Below are 16,967 nucleotides of genomic sequence, written 5' to 3'. Positions count from 1 at the left end.
AACAAGCATTCATTTTATGACAAAATGCTCTAGCAAATTAGAGCATATTATTACTACAATAGAATGTCCCTTTAGTTTGGCCAGGTATTGGCAAGGGTATGAAACTGCTATCAGAATAGTATAAACACTGTGGTTTACAGCAATGAAAATAGTAAAAGTAACAAACTTTCAAAAATAATTGTGCATACATTTCTTGTGTCACTAACATATACAAAGTATGAGTAAACCTAGTAATTAGTTACATTAGTGATTGCTCTGTGGAAGAATCATAAATGGTTAATGAAAACCTTACCAAAAGAATCAAAAACTGCACTTATAAAGGTATTTTATTAAATCTGTATATACCTGAATTCAAGCTCGAATAAAATACTTGTTACAGCAAGTGTCGCAATAGTCATTTAAATATAAACCAATCATGTCATTTTAAAATGTCAATAAAACAAGGCTTATAATTACACAATAGATAGCATCAACACTTGTGCAACCCATACTGACTTTAATTAAGCTACTTGTTTGTACACTCCCAGAAATGCCTTGTTCAGATTCAAGTCATGTGACGTCTAGTCATTATCAAATAAATTATGTTTAATTGTTAAAACAATATTTGCATTATCACACAGTGTGGTAAAAACAATGTGCATGCTAATTATAAAATAAATTATACAGAGGAATAGGAATTTCTTTATGTGGTATATAAACTGCAAACCATATGCTCCACCTAGATATAACAAGAGACAAAAGTATAATAGTCTCAGCCTAAGCCTCTTGTGCGTGGTTATTTATATATTGAAACATACAATAGTGAATGAATTAACAATACACCTTATACTAAATGCAGAAAAGCAAGAGCAGTTAAAAAGACAATATGACCATGTTTTATGGAAAGCAAACAAACAAAAACTATTGGAGGAAGACCCTTAAAGGGACATAAAACACTTTTTTTCTTTGATGATTAAGACAGAGCATACAATTTTAAACAACTTCCCAGTTTGCTTATATAATCTAATTTGCTTCCTTCTCTTGGTATACTTTGTTTTAAAGCAGTAGTCAACAAATCTGTTTAAAGGGACAGTCTACACCAGAATTTTTATTGTTTTAAAAGATAGATAATCCCTTTATTACCCTTTCCCCAGTTTTGCATAACCAACAGTTATATTTATATACTTTTAACCTCTGTGATTATCTTGTATCTAAGCCTCTGCAAACTGCCCCTTTATTTCAGTTCTTTTGACAGACTTGCAGTATAGTCAATCAGTGCCTGCTCCCAGATAACTTCACGTGCACGAGCACAGTGTTATCTATATGAAATACATGAACTAACACCCTCTAGTGGTGAAAAACTGTTAAAATGCATTCTGAAAAGAGGTGGCCTTCAAGGTCTAAGAAATTAGCATATGAACCTCCTAGGTTAAGCTTTCAACTAAGAATACCAAGAGAACAAAGCAAAACTGGTGATAAAAGTAAATTGGAAAATTGTTTAAAATTACATGCTCTATCTGAATCATGAAAGTTTATTTTGGCCTAGACGGTCCCTTTAAAATTTAGGAGCTAGTAAGACTATTTAGAAGCCAGACAATGGTATTCGTATGTAGATATAAACTGAGAATAACCCTAAAAGTTTGGAGCCAGGGATAAAATTCTAGGAGCCAGTGGCTCCCTGGCTTCTGGGTTTGTCGAGCCCTGCTTTAAAGCATACCTAGGTAGACTCAGGAACAGCATTGCACAAATGTGAGCTAGCTGCTGATCGGTGGCTGCACATATATGCCTCTGGTCACCGTCTTATCTGATGTGTTCAGCTAGCTCCCAGCAAAAGGATATCAAGAGAATTGAAAAAAGAAACAAATTGAAATTTGAAATTGAATGCTCTCTCTGAATCATGAAATAAACAGTTTAGAATACAAATCCCTTTAACCAGGATAAACAGAACAAACAAAAGGTAAGTTATATGAAGGATTTATTTTATTGAAATGTCATTTCCACCAATATAGAAGACCATATATACAACAATAACTATTAGAATACAATAATCAAACAACAAGGTGAAATGTAATCTATCAACAAGAAAATACAAAAGGAACAACCAAGCTGCCTATCATTATAGAAGTGCAGTAAAGGGGGCTGTAAAGACATTTGTAGCAATAGGCCAGGCCAGGCCAGGCCAGAGTAGTAGAAGAAATAAGCTCTATCTTAGAAGAGTCTGGACTCAATCAAGGGAACTAAATGACCAAGAGGCACAGAGTACAATATATTGTCTATCCTTTGGTATTACTGTAATGTTCCTATTTATTTAATGTAAGTTTTTAAGACAAAATGGATCTACTGAAGACCGCCTTACTGCTCACAAGGAAGGCACACTCTGGTAGGCAGACACTTGGAATGGAGGAATTTATTTAAGAGTCATCCCCTTCCTAGGTCTGCAGTCCATACACATTGCAGCCTACAGCATGAGCACAATATGTGTCTGGGATGACTAATCCATCTGCATCCCCTAAAACTAAGGTTACGTTGGAGTCTATGAATCCCTCATAACCTAGACTGAGTCTAATGACAGTCAACTAAATATTCTCTTAAAAAAACATGGCAACAGAAGCTTTTAGCCAAAACCTAGTCAGTTTAGTACATTGTTCAGAAGGATGAACATATACAATTGGTAAACTTGAGATACTAAGAGCATATAAGATATGGTGCATAAAAAACAAAGGAGGATCTCCAATAATGCAAAATTCTTTATTTCATTCAAGTAACCAGGACAGGATAAAAAAAAGACAACGTTTTGGGGCCAAAGCCCCTTAATCATGTGACAAAATTACATACACAATACACCTGTTTAAATCTACCCGGGATTAACGCTTAATTAATGCAAATACATCTCATTGAATGATGGTAGTGCCACTTAATGGCAAAAAGGTGAATATACATACAAAGAAAGTCGGGTGCAGGATGGTTACAGGAATGAGTATGTAAATAAATGTGTAATCAGAAGGAACGGATAGGGCAGGAAAATTTGTAATGTCCATTTGAAAGTGACCTGAGAAAATGTTCCACTCCGAAGGGGTACAGTGTTCACCCTGGGATATGTTTCCTTCTCGCACTCTTTTTGCGGATCAGGTGACAGATAGGATAACAGTAAAATCAATTATCTGGATATCAATAAACACACTGTAAATCATATTTCGTGCTCTTGCAAAAATCAACTGTGCAGATACCTTCTTTGGAGATCATTGGGTTCCGTGTACTTCTGTGTATGGAGATTAAACCAAATCCATAAATCTGCTCCTGATCTATGATCAGTAAGTTGCGGCCTCCGTGATGCACACACTGTAGCCTGCGTGATTGAGCTGCCCGATGATCGAGCTCCTACGGTAGTAACTTCTCTTCCGGAAAACCTTGGTCACCGTGGGGTTATGACTACGGGAGATTCCGGAAATGCGTAAACCGTATGAGCTGCACTTTTTTCAGCTTTTTGTTTTGACGGCTATGTGAATTTTTAATGTTTTTCAATAAATGTTTGTTTTTATTACTATTCAGAGCGTGGTTTTCTCTTTTGCAACAAAGAATATACATACTGACAGCTATGAAGCCTCACAGGTATACAGAAATACTAAAGAAATATATATAAATCTAACCAACCTCATGTTTAAAAAGGGGTAGTAGCTCTGGGTGGCTCTCCTGGTTAGTGTTTAGTGCTGGATTCCACATTTATTGCTAGCATATAAGATATGGCCACTGAAGATTAAGTTATAATATTGTTTTATTAGAGAGTGGGTAAATTGCATTTACTGTCTCCAGTTTCATCAGCTTGGAAAGCAGTTTCAATAAAGCTCTCACATTCCTACATTCTATAGTGAATTAGCTGGATAAAATGGCTTAGGTATTGGTGAGACTATAGATAGCTAATAACAAAATGCTGGCTATTGCCTAGATGAGAGTGAATAAAGTTTATTGAATAAGTGACCAGTTTTTTAAAAATACAATTTCATTAATTAAACTTTACAATGAAGCTCCTTTTTTAAAAATACTTACCTTAGCTTTATGGAAAGCAGACCAACGATCCTCCTCCCGCAGCTCCTGTTGTAATTAGCACAGCAATGATGAATCCGGCTTACTCCAATCATTGTGTGCCCCCCGTTGGCATCCAGATTCGTCATCTCTGTGCTACAGCACGAGATGCGGGCCGCAGAGGAGGATGTGTTTAAGAGTAAATTTTAAAAACTGGGCACTTATTCATTAAACTTTACATTCACATTAATTAAAACAATTTGGGGAATTTTTTTTTATTATTATTTCTGCTATACTTTATGACCTCATGCTGGACAATCAATTTCTCACTCTACTATCAGGATGACACACAGTTTACTTAGTGTCATTTATAGATGTTGATGTACTCAAGCGCAGAGAGTAAAGCATAGCATACGTGTTGTTTACTATATATATTAGTGTAAACAACTGTGTTTTCAAAATGGCCATCATAAAACTTTTCTCCCTTACATGCCTCAAGACAATTTGCACAAATGTATCTGTCTGATAAACAAAAATACTTCAGCGCTCATTTTCTATACGTGACAAGGATGTACTTACTAACCCAAAGGCTCTAAAACTCCAAGTAAGCAGTGACAGACTTGGGATACTGTGATATAGGACAAATATGAAAGGACATTTAGAAATACGCATTAGGCTATTCTTAGATTCATTAGGAGTTCAAAAGTCATATTTAAAGAAAACTAGAAGTAAATCAAGATAATCCAACAAGGGACTCAATCTTCAGATTTAAAACAAAAATACTTATTCATAGTTTTATCTGAATGCTGTCACTATTCATAAGCTTACAGGTAAATGAAGTGTATGAAGGATATTTCCAACATTTTTCTAAAGTTGGTTTAAATATATATTATATAGACACATCCAATGATTACACAGAAACAAGGGGAACATATAGATTATTCCATCCTATTAAATAAAGGAATTAGGTAGATAGTGGGAGTAGACAGTTGCTGAATGTCATTTTATCCAAACTGATTAATCCCCTGCACTAGGTTATTTCAAATTATTATTATTTGTAAAATAACAATTCTTTCCTTCCTTCATACCAAGTGCTAGATTATTCTGATACATATTGCTAAAACAAGCTTTACACCTCTGTAATGTATTTGTTTGATGTCACCAGGGTGACCAATCACATCACAGTCATAGTTAGGAAGAGAAAGAAGCTGTTGATATTTTCTAAGAGATCACTAGAACAAGATCATGAACAGGAAAGGTGGAGCCGATAGGAATATACTTCATATAACTAATTAGGCACTCCTAATACTATAGAACAAGGAGGAACGGATCACAAAATTGTCATGTTTATCTATTTAGTAAAATTATGAACAAATGTCTGATTTGCTGCTGAATATTTTTGCAGAGCAAGCTCTGTTGGCAATTTTGCAATTCTCTAAATTAATACTTTCCTACAATTATTATAATATTATCATCAGTTATTTGTAGAGTGCCAACAGATTCCCCAGTGCTATAAACCTAGGTATAATATGCAAAGGTAGCATTTATAGGAGACACATGCATAGAGGGACCTGCCAAGGGTTGCACTAGCAGCTGGTCTTGTAGGCTTACATGCTAAGGGGGTTCAAGGGGATGACAAAGGGGATGGAGAGAAACTGAGGTGAGAAAGGTTAGCGTATGTTGTATGCATAAATGCAGTTCTAAATGTATATGCACTTTTATAGACTTAAAGGGACAGAAAACCCACAACATTTTCTTTCATGGTTTGGATAGAACATACCATTTTAAACAACTTTACAATTAACTTCTATTATCAAATTTGTTTAATTCTCTTGTTATCCATTGCTGAAGGAACAGCATTGCACATCTGACAGCTAGCTGAACAAATCTAATCAGCCAATCACAAGAGACAAATGTGTGCAGGCACCAATCACCAGCTAGCTCTCACTAGTGTAGGATGTGTGCATATTCTTTTTCAATAAAGAATATCAACAGAATAAAGCATATTTGAAAACAGAAATGAATTTAAAAGTGTCAAAATGACAAGCTTTAGCTTGATCATGCACGTTTAAATTTGACTTTCCCTTTAATTTAGATGCTATGTTACTGTCTAAATCATAATAGTAGTTATAAAAAAGATGACTTTGACATTTGCAATGCATAAAAGGGGCATGGGTTTGTACAGATTTGCCATCAGTTTACTGCATGAAGTTTTTGCTTTAAAAAGGGACATAAAACCCAATTTTCTTCTTTCATGATTCAAATAGAGCAAAAAACTTTTCCAATTTAGTTCTATTATTTATTTTTGTTTTCTTGTTATTCTTGGTTGAAAAACAGGAAGGTAGGTTCAGGAGTGTGCACGTCTGCACAACTATATCACAGTAGTATTGCAACAATGTTTTACAATAGCAAGAGCACTAGATGGCAGTACTGTTTCCTGTCATGTAGTGCTCCAGACATGTGTACCCTACCTATGTAGATATCTCTTCAACAAAGAATAACAAGAGAATGGAGCAAATTTGATAATAGAAGTAAATTAGAAACATTTTTTAAATTGTATTCTTTATCTAAATCATGAATAAAAAAAATTGCATTTCATGTACCTTTAAACAGTTATTTTTGGTTGTAAACTGGGTAAATTTAAAACAGTCTTCTTGGTATTTCGAACAACAGTCTGTACAGCATGTAATTATAAAATGACTGCTGGAGTCTCTACCACTCACTGACAAAGATCCCATATGTAAAATGAATAAAGTATGGTTTTTCATTTGTTGTTTTATGTCTCTGTTTTTATAGAATGTGTAATGATCGCTGAAGAGACAACTGAAATGTATCTTATTACAAGATCAAGTGTTTATGTTAATTAATGCATAAATGAAGGAATATAAGGCCACGATACACTAACTAAACAAAACTTTGTATACTGGTCAGTGAACAGAATCTTCCTGTTTTGCTGTATTTAGTTTTGCATTCTCCATTGCTAGTAAATGAAAAAGTAATACTAACAGTTTAAAGTGAAGGTCATTTTTGACGAATTAGTGCCCGTTTTTTAATAATCCTATTAAAAACAAGGGCACTTTAATGCATCAAAATTGACATTTCAAGCGTTTTCTTCAAAAACGTATCTTTTAATCCGGAGAGATGCTGTAACGCTTCCTCCGCCCATCGCAAGCCCTCTTCGCAGGTCCAAAATGACGAATCCGGCTTCATCCAATCATGGTGTTCCCTCAGGCCATGATCCCCCGGGGAGGGGGGGGGGGACGCCGTGATTGGAGGAAGCCTGATTAGTCATTTCTAGTGTAAGCAGAAAGGTAAGTTTTTGAAGAAAAATGCTTAAAATGTCAATTTTGATGAATTAAAGTACCCTTGTTTTTAATAGGATTATTAAAAACCGGCACTAATTCGTCAAAATTGACCTTCACTTCAATGTAGTTCAAACTCGTTGACGAAACTATTTGGGATGAATCTATCAGAAAGGAGATTCCAATCTATGTACCAAATAATGGATCATCTAGTGTCCATGTTTGTAAAAAACAGCATCATTTTTGTTGTCTTTTATATTTAAAGTTTATATTTATACACATAAGATTATTAATCAGTATTATTACAATTTTCATAGCACAATATATAATGAGAAATCAGATATTTATATACAATTATGCTCAAACAATATGTCCTTCTGGCTAGTTTCTTCCCGTTATTAAATCTATAAAATGTGCTATTGTATGCGCTACATTTTACTTACATTTCTAAATGGCCTCTACTCTTCGCTTGTAGTAATTTAGATTTCCTTCACGTTTGTACCCTTAAAGGAATATAAAACCCATTTTTTTCTTTCATGATTCAGATAGAGCATGCCATTTTAAGCAACTTTCTAATTTACTCCTATTATAAAATTTTCTTCGTTCTCTTGGTATCTTTTTTTGTTCTAAAGCAGGGATGCCAGCTTAGGAGTCAGCCCATTTTTGGTTCAGCACCCTATGTGCGCTTACTGATTGGTGGCTACATTTAAAATGAATTGATTTACTTCACAATTTGATGATATATATTGATTACTAATTTGAAGTAAAAAAAAAAACACCCTTTGCAACCTTTTGTTTACTTAAATCTGCATTGCCTTGGACACGCTTTTAGTTGCTATTTGGTTTTCATTTTTGACATAGTTTGTTCACACAAAGGTTTATTAAATTTTTGTTTTCAACTGGTGTTGGTAACTTCATAAAGGTTACTATAGAAGACTATAATATAAAATGTTTAATTATGTGTAGTAAAACAACTTTACAATGTACATAATTTACTTTATATTTTTTTTTTAAATTTAAAACATTTTGGGCTGTCTAATTCTCAGAACTGGAAATGCACATTGCCGACTTCTTAAGACTAACCCTGCAACATATATGTTCATAACAGAACTTGGCAAACAGCAAGAACTGCATTTTTTGCCAGTTATTAGCATAATGTTTGTACCTAGAATTGTCTACAAGTCTAAATTGGGACCTCCAAATAAGGTAAGGGGTGGGGAGAGTTTGACTATTAAAAAACAACTGCAGAAAATAAGGACTACTCTTGTTTTTAAAATATTTAAACTTGGCTGCTATGTTATTCTATAGCAAGGCAGCAGAAATGTCTTATAATTACAAGCTTTTTAATGTCCCTTTAATGGCTGGATGCACTTGTTTTACACACAGTAGATGTTTTGAGGTGAATTTCCAGCCACAATGGGGGGAGGAATTATAAAACGGTGCTTCATTATGTGCATTTGATAAATCTTTTTCTGAAGCTATCAAACCATCTTGTATTTTAATACAAACCAATATTTTTTATGCAAATGTTATGGTCACTCCCAAAAATGCATATATTTTTTTTCTCAATATAGATATTTGCAGTAGGTGCTGCCCTTACACCTTACTGATGAACGTGGATTCTTAACTTCAAAAGTCAAATAATGCTATTTTAAAAATAAAATAAAAATTATATATATATATATATATATATATACACATATACATACACAAACACACACACACATATATATATATATATATATATATATATATATATATATATATATATATATATACACACACACACACACATATATATATATATATATATATATATATATATATATATATATATATACACACACACACTTTTTAAGACATAAGTGTAGAAACTGCTGAACACATATATTGAACTTTTCTGTGTGTGTGTGTGTTACACTTTAAAAAAAAAAAAAAAAAAAAAAAAAAGAGGAAAGGCGCATAAAAATATTGAAAATATATGTCTGATATGTCTTGTCCCTAGGCTGGAAAAATGTTACTGAAGGAGTTAATTAAAAAACAAAAGCTAAAAAACATATATGCTTATATATACACGTCCTGTAAATGCAGAATGCACAATATTGTAAGCACCTGGTCTTAAAAATGCACAAACCAATTTAGTTACATTGGTTAAACTTAAGTGACTATAACTCAACATAGGTTTCCAATCCAATGTGGATAATTACATCTGTCATGTGCAGTCTTAACAAAACCTCACATGAATATTTAGTTAAACATTGGTTTTTACCAAGTACTGCAGCCAAAACAGCAACATTTTTGATATTTGATACTGGAAAAGTCTTCTCTGGAGTGAATGAGCTACTGTTAGGGATTTGCCTGCATAGACGTATATAAAGGGAGGTCAATACAACCTATTCCCCACCAAAGCAGCAAGAATGCACACGTTCATAGAAAGAACACATCATGCACTGAAGTCAAGTTACTGAGATTTGCCGTTTGAAGATTAGCACAAGTAAAATGGCATTTCACTTTCTGTTACATGCGTCAAGCACATTGCATCAGATCGGGCTCTGTAACATGCTGTCTGACTCACTATTTATAATTCAGTAAATGCTCTTCTGTCAGTCTTTCCCAGCCCCCCGTGTTCATTCCAAGAACCAATTTCATCTTCATTGGTTTCCTTCAGGAAACCAGTCCAGCTTCCTATTATTTTGTTTTTCTTGCTTTCTGCACAGCCCACATTAAACTGACTGGAAGTGCGAGTGATAGAAAAAGTTATTCTGCATTAATAGAAGCCAAAACAAACCAAAAAAATAGAAATGCTGAACACGTCATCTGTGTAGAGCATCCAAGACATAAGGCTTTTTCTAATTGTCAACAGAATACGTCTTTCACGGAAGCTACACAAAACTAAACTTGAGTTTGCTTACAAACTCCATCAGTGAACAAAGTCTTTACCACCGCACCCCAATGCCCTGTACATTTATAGTTACAGCTATGACTCATAATAGGCTGTAACAGGAGCGCAAAATATTACAGCTTTCCCAAAAGTGTTTTTTTTTTTTTTTTACACAACACTACATCAAGACTCTGTGACCTAGACAAATGGGTACAAATTCATTTTCCCCAATGATGTTATAGAACTAATGGTGGCATTTCAAAAGTTCACGCTGATGCAAAGCTGGTATAATTATATTTGTGTTGGATAAAAGCCTGTATTTACAAATGCACTGAAAACCTAAGACTGTTTATAGGAAAAAAAAGCATCAAGTCCCTTAAGAAGCTTGCAGATACAAGTAACAGAGGTTTGCCAAGAGTCATGCTCTCTGTCACCTTACTGCACAGAAAGTTGTAAGAAATGAGATGACCTCATGGTCTCACACACGTCTACAAGGAGCAGTAAGAACAGTTTTATGAGTCAGTAAGGCAGACTGGTGTTGTCAGTAAATGATGTGACATCCCTAAAAAAAAAGGGATAGATGTGGAAATACCATAATGTCTATATTGTGGTTCGAAGATAGCTACCAATTAGTCAACATTTTGCAATAAAATTTTCCCCATTAGAAATACTTAAAACAGCTCAAATTACTCTCTAAATGGGTAAATAACATGGTAGTTAGTAGTACAACATTTTCCATGTTTTCTATAAACTAAAGAAGATATAATAATCAAATATTGTATTTTATGGGACATTGCAATGTAAAAATGCTATAGCAAAGATTCATTTTAAAGAAGGTAAGTTAAGAAGAATTTAATATATTATTGAATGGGGGGAAAAAAACATGTATACTCAAAAATGTTTCATTATCGATATAAAACAGCAGCCTTAAAAACTGCAGATATTTTATTTGCCTGAAATTTTTAATTTAACACAGCAGATCTCCACTTTTCTCTCCTGATTGGTGGTTCCATTCTAATAGTTTTTTAAAACCGGGTCCAAAAATAGTCTTCCTACTAACGTGAATTAGAAGGAATTACCAAAAGCCAATAACGTTTAGAATGGAATGTTTAACTGATGCAGTATTAGTTTAATTTTAAAATGAAACTGCTTGTAATTCATCATTTTGAATGTGGCTTTTTCATAAAGATGACAAAAACTGTCCCCTTAAAGGGATACTAAACCCAAATGTTTTCTCTCTCATGATTCAGATAGAGAATGCAATTTTAAGCAACTTTGTAATTTACTCCTTTTATAATTTTTTCTTTGTTCCTTTGCTATCTTTGTTTGAAAAACAGAATTTATGTTTACCTGATAAATTTCTTTCTCCAACGGTGTGTCCGGTCCACGGCGTCATCCTTACTTGTGGGATATTCTCTTCCCCAACAGGAAATGGCAAAGAGCCCAGCAAAGCTGGTCACATGATCCCTCCTAGGCTCCGCCTACCCCAGTCATTCGACCGACGTTAAGGAGGAATATTTGCATAGGAGAAACCATATGGTACCGTGGTGACTGTAGTTAAAGAAAATAAAATATCAGACCTGATTAAAAAAACCAGGGCGGGCCGTGGACCGGACACACCGTTGGAGAAAGAAATTTATCAGGTAAACATAAATTCTGTTTTCTCCAACATAGGTGTGTCCGGTCCACGGCGTCATCCTTACTTGTGGGAACCAATACCAAAGCTTTAGGACACGGATGAAGGGAGGGAGCAAATCAGGTCACCTAAATGGAAGGCACCACGGCTTGCAAAACCTTTCTCCCAAAAATAGCCTCAGAAGAGGCAAAAGTATCAAACTTGTAAAATTTGGTAAAAGTGTGCAGTGAAGACCAAGTCGCTGCCCTACATATCTGATCAACAGAAGCCTCGTTCTTGAAGGCCCATGTGGAAGCCACAGCCCTAGTGGAATGAGCTGTGATTCTTTCGGGAGGCTGCCGTCCGGCAGTCTCGTAAGCCAATCAGATGATGCTTTTAATCCAAAAAGAGAGAGAGGTAGAAGTTGCTTTTTGACCTCTCCTTTTACCTGAATAAACAACAAACAAGGAAGATGTTTGTCTAAAATCCTTTGTAGCATCTAAATAGAATTTTAGAGCGCGAACAACATCCAAATTGTGCAACAAACGTTCCTTCTTTGAAACTGGCTTTGGACACAGAGAAGGTACGATAATCTCCTGGTTAATGTTTTTGTTAGAAACAACTTTTGGAAGAAAACCAGGTTTAGTACGTAAAACCACCTTATCTGCATGGAACACCAGATAAGGAGGAGAACACTGCAGAGCAGATAATTCTGAGACTCTTCTAGCAGAAGAAATCGCAACTAAAAACAAAACTTTCCAAGATAATAACTTAATATCAACGGAATGTAAGGGTTCAAACGGAACCCCCTGAAGAACTGAAAGAACTAAATTGAGACTCCAAGGAGGAGTCAAAGGTTTGTAAACAGGCTTGATTCTAACCAGAGCCTGAACAAAGGCTTGAACATCTGGCACAGCTGCCAGCTTTTTGTGAAGTAATACCGACAAGGCAGAAATCTGTCCCTTCAGGGAACTAGCAGATAATCCTTTGTCCAATCCTTCTTGAAGGAAGGATAGAATCCTAGGAATCTTAACCTTGTCCCAAGGGAATCCTTTAGATTCACACCAACAGATATATTTTTTCCAAATTTTGTGGTAAATCTTTCTAGTCACAGGCTTTCTGGCCTGAACAAGAGTATCGATAACAGAATCTGAGAATCCTCGCTTCGATAAAATCAAGCGTTCAATCTCCAAGCAGTCAGCTGGAGTGAAACCAGATTCGGATGTTCGAACGGACCCTGAACCAGAAGGTCTCGTCTCAAAGGTAGCTTCCAAGGTGGAGCCGATGACATATTCACCAGATCTGCATACCAAGTCCTGCGTGGCCACGCAGGAGCTATCAAGATCACCGACGCCCTCTCCTGCTTGATCCTGGCTATCAGCCTGGGGATGAGAGGAAATGGCGGGAACACATAAGCTAGTTTGAAGGTCCAAGGTGCTACTAGTGCATCCACTAGAGCCGCCTTGGGATCCCTGGATCTGGCCCCGTAGCAAGGAACTTTGAAGTTCTGACGAGAGGCCATCAGATCCATGTCTGGAATGCCCCACAGGTGAGTGACTTGGGCAAAGATTTCCGGATGGAGTTCCCACTCCCCCGGATGCAATGTCTGCCGACTCAGAAAATCCGCTTCCCAATTTTCCACTCCTGGGATGTGGATAGCAGACAGGTGGCAGGAGTGAGACTCCGCCCAAAGAATAATTTTGGTTACTTCTTCCATCGCTAGGGAACTTCTTGTTCCCCCCTGATGGTTGATGTACGCAACAGTCGTCATGTTGTCTGATTGAAACCGTATGAACCTGGTCCTCGCAAGCTGGGGCCAGGCCTGGAGAGCATTGAATATCGCTCTCAGTTCCAGAATATTTATCGGTAGAAGAGATTCTTCCCGAGACCAAAGACCCTGAGCTTTCAGGGATCCCCAGACCGCGCCCCAGCCTATCAGACTGGCGTCGGTCGTGACAATGACCCACTCTGGTCTGTGGAACATCATCCCTTGAGACAGATTGTCCAGGGACAGCCACCAACGGAGTGAGTCTCTGGTCCTCTGATTTACTTGTATCTTCGGAGACAAGTCTGTATAGTCCCCATTCCACTGACTGAGCATGCACAGTTGTAATGGTCTTAGATGAATGCGCGCAAAAGGAACTATGTCCATCGCCGCCACCATCAAACCGATCACTTCCATGCACTGAGCTATGGAAGGAAGAGGAACGGAATGAAGTATCCGACAAGAGTCCAGAAGCTTTGTTTTTCTGGCCTCTGATAGAAAGATCCTCATTTCTGAGGAGTCTATAATTGTTCCCAAGAAGGGAACCCTTGTTGACGGGGATAGAGAACTCTTTTCCACGTTCACTTTCCAGCCGTGAGATCTGAGAAAGGCCAGGACAATGTCCGTGTGAGCCTTTGCTTGAGGAAGGGACGACGCTTGAATCAGAATGTCGTCCAGGTAAGGTACTACTGCAATGCCCCTTGGTCTTAGCACCGCTAGAAGGGACCCTAGTACCTTTGTGAAAATCCTTGGAGCAGTGGCTAATCCGAAAGGAAGCGCCACGAACTGGTAATGTTTGTCCAGGAATGCAAACCTTAGGAACCGATGATGTTCCTTGTGGATAGGAATATGTAGATACGCATCCTTTAAATCCACCGTGGTCAAGAATTGACCTTCCTGGATGGAAGGAAGGATAGTTCGAATGGTTTCCATCTTGAACGATGGGACCTTGAGAAATTTGTTTAAGATCTTGAGATCTAGGATTGGTCTGAACGTTCCCTCTTTTTTGGGAACTATGAACAGATTGGAGTAGAACCCCATCCCTTGTTCTCTTAATGGAACAGGATGAATCACTCCCATTTTTAACAGGTCTTCTACACAATGTAAGAACGCCTGTCTTTTTATGTGGTCTGAAGACAACTGCGACCTGTGGAACCTCCCCCTTGGGGGAAGTCCCTTGAATTCCAGAAGATAACCCTGGGAGACTATTTCTAGCGCCCAAGGATCCAGAACATCTCTTGCCCAAGCCTGAGCGAAGAGAGAGAGTCTGCCCCCCACCAGATCCGGTCCCGGATCGGGGGCCAATATTTCATGCTGTCTTGGTAGCAGTGGCAGGTTTCTTGGCCTGCTTTCCCTTGTTCCAGCCTTGCATTGGTCTCCAAGCTGGCTTGGCCTGAGAAGTATTACCCTCTTGCTTAGAGGACGTAGCACCTTGGGCTGGTCCGTTTTTACGAAAGGGACGAAAATCAGGTCTATTTTTTGCCTTGAAAGGCCGATCCTGAGGAAGGGCGTGGCCCTTACCCCCAGTGATATCAGAGATAATCTCTTTCAAGTCAGGACCAAACAACGTTTTCCCCTTGAAAGGAATGTTTAGTAGCTTGTTCTTGGAAGACGCATCAGCCGACCAAGATTTCAACCAAAGCGCTCTGCGCGCCACAATAGCAAACCCAGAGTTCTTAGCCGCTAACTTAGCCAATTGCAAAGAGGCGTCTAGAGTGAAAGAATTAGCCAATTTGAGAGCATTGATTCTGTCCATAATCTCCTCATAAGGAGGAGAGTCACTATCGAGCACCTTAAGCAGTTCATCAAACCAGAAATATGCGGCAGTAGTGATAGGGACAATGCAAGAAATGGGTTGTAGAAGGTAACCCTGCTGAACAAACATCTTTTTAAGCAAACCTTCTAATTTTTTATCCATAGGATCTTTGAAAGCACAACTATCCTCTATTGGAATAGTGGTGCGTTTGTTTAAAGTAGAAACCGCTCCCTCGACCTTGGGGACTGACTGCCATAAGTCCTTTCTGGGGTCGACCATAGGAAACAATTTTTTAAATATGGGGGGAGGGACGAAAGGAATACCGGGCCTTTCCCATTCTTTATTAACAATGTCCGCCACCCGCTTGGGTATAGGAAAAGCTTCTGGGAGCCCCGGCACCTCTAGGAACTTGTCCATTTTACATAGTTTCTCTGGGATGACTAAATTTTCACAATCATCCAGAGTGGATAATACCTCCTTAAGCAAAATGCGGAGATGTTCCAATTTAAATTTAAATGTAATCACATCAGATTCAGCCTGCTGAGAAATGTTCCCTAAATCAGTAATTTCTCCCTCAGACAAAACCTCCCTGGCCCCCTCAGATTGGGTTAGGGGCCCTTCAGAGATATTAATATCAGCGTCGTCATGCTCTTCAGTAACTAAAACAGAGCAGCCACGCTTACGCTGACAAGGGTTCATTTTGGCTAAAATGTTTTTGACAGAATTATCCATTACAGCCGTTAATTGTTGCATAGTAAGGAGTATTGGCGCGCTAGATGTACTAGGGGCCTCCTGAGTGGGCAAGACTCGTGTAGACGAAGGAGGGAATGATGCAGTACCATGCTTACTCCCCTCACTTGAGGAATCATCTTGGGCATCATTGTCATTATCACATAAATCACATTTATTTAAATGAATAGGAATTCTGGCTTCCCCACATTCAGAACACAGTCTATCTGGTAGTTCAGACATGTTAAACAGGCATAAACTTGATCAGAAAGTACAAAAAACGTTTTAAAATAAAACCGTTACTGTCACTTTAAATTTTAAACTGAACACACTTTATTACTGCAATTGCGAAAAAACATGAAGGAATTGTTCAAAATTCACCAAATTTTCACCACAGCGTCTTAAAGCCTTGAAAATATTGCACACCAATTTTGGAAGCTTTAACCCTTAAAATAACGGAACCGGAGCCGTTTTAAGCTTTAAACCCCTTTACAGTCCCTGGTATCTGCTTTGCTGAGACCCAACCAAACCCAAAGGGGAATACGATACCAAATGACGCCTTCAGAAGTCTTTTCTAAGTATCAGAGCTCCTCTCACATGCGACTGCATGCCATGCCTCTCAAAAACAAGTGCGCAACACCGGCGCGAAAATGAGACTCTGCCTATGCTTGGGGAAAGCCCCTAAAGAATAAGGTGTCTAAAACAGTGCCTGCCGATATTATTATATCAAAAAACCCAGATAAAATGATTCCTCAAGGCTAAATATGTGTTAATAATCAATCGATTTAGCCCAGAAAAAGTCTACAGTTTAAATAAGCCCTTGTGAAGCCCTTATTTACAATCGTAATAAACATGGCTTACCGGATCCCATAGGGAAAATGACAGCTTCCAGCATTACATCGTCTTGTTAGAATGTGTCA

General features: G+C 37.5%; 1 protein-coding gene across 2 annotated transcripts in view; it reads right to left on the bottom strand.

Annotated features, from left to right (window-relative positions):
- GMDS (GDP-mannose 4,6-dehydratase) overlaps positions 1-16,967 on the bottom strand; it is a 1,339,054-nt gene that overhangs the window by 1,004,190 nt on the left and 317,897 nt on the right. The window lies entirely within an intron of this gene.

This window comes from Bombina bombina, chromosome 5 (assembly GCF_027579735.1).
Source record: "Bombina bombina isolate aBomBom1 chromosome 5, aBomBom1.pri, whole genome shotgun sequence".
NCBI lineage: Eukaryota > Metazoa > Chordata > Amphibia > Anura > Bombinatoridae > Bombina > Bombina bombina.
The sequence above is the reverse complement of the archived record's forward strand: the minus strand, read 5'-3'. Positions and strand labels throughout refer to the sequence as shown.